Here is a 594-nt window from a genome sequence, read left to right as displayed (position 1 = left end):
TGCACACGCACCCCCCTCTTTGAGTGTGTCCCTTGCACACCCAGTGCCCCCCACTTGTACCCCCGCCCTGCACACGTACCCACACACCCCCTGCACACGTGTGCAGCCCTGTTGCATGCACACACACCCCTCCCACACACCCTCTTTCCGTGTTTGCACGCACACACACGTATCTCCCTGCACACACACTACACACCCCTTAGGCATCCCTGGCATGCACACGCGTGCACACCCTTGCACACATACACACACACATTTTGCACACACGCACACACACATATGTGGACATACACATGCAAATGTATACTTTTTGCACACACACACACTTGTACGCACACCCACCCTTGCACACATACGTTTTGCACGCGCACACACGTGGACACACACATACATCTTGCACACACCCCTTGCACACACCCCCCTCGCACAGTCACACACACTCCCTTACACACGCACTCTCTTGCACACACAACCACACACCCCCTGGCATGCACGCGCCCCTTGCACACACACACAGCCCTTTGCACACCCACCCACACCCTTGCACACACCCCCTTTTGCACGTGCCCCCTCCCCTGGTCAGTACCCCATGGC

This window comes from Charadrius vociferus, unplaced genomic scaffold (assembly GCF_000708025.1).
Source record: "Charadrius vociferus isolate BGI_N301 unplaced genomic scaffold, ASM70802v2 scaffold564, whole genome shotgun sequence".
Classification (NCBI taxonomy): domain Eukaryota; kingdom Metazoa; phylum Chordata; class Aves; order Charadriiformes; family Charadriidae; genus Charadrius; species Charadrius vociferus.
This window is presented reverse-complemented; position numbering follows the sequence as displayed.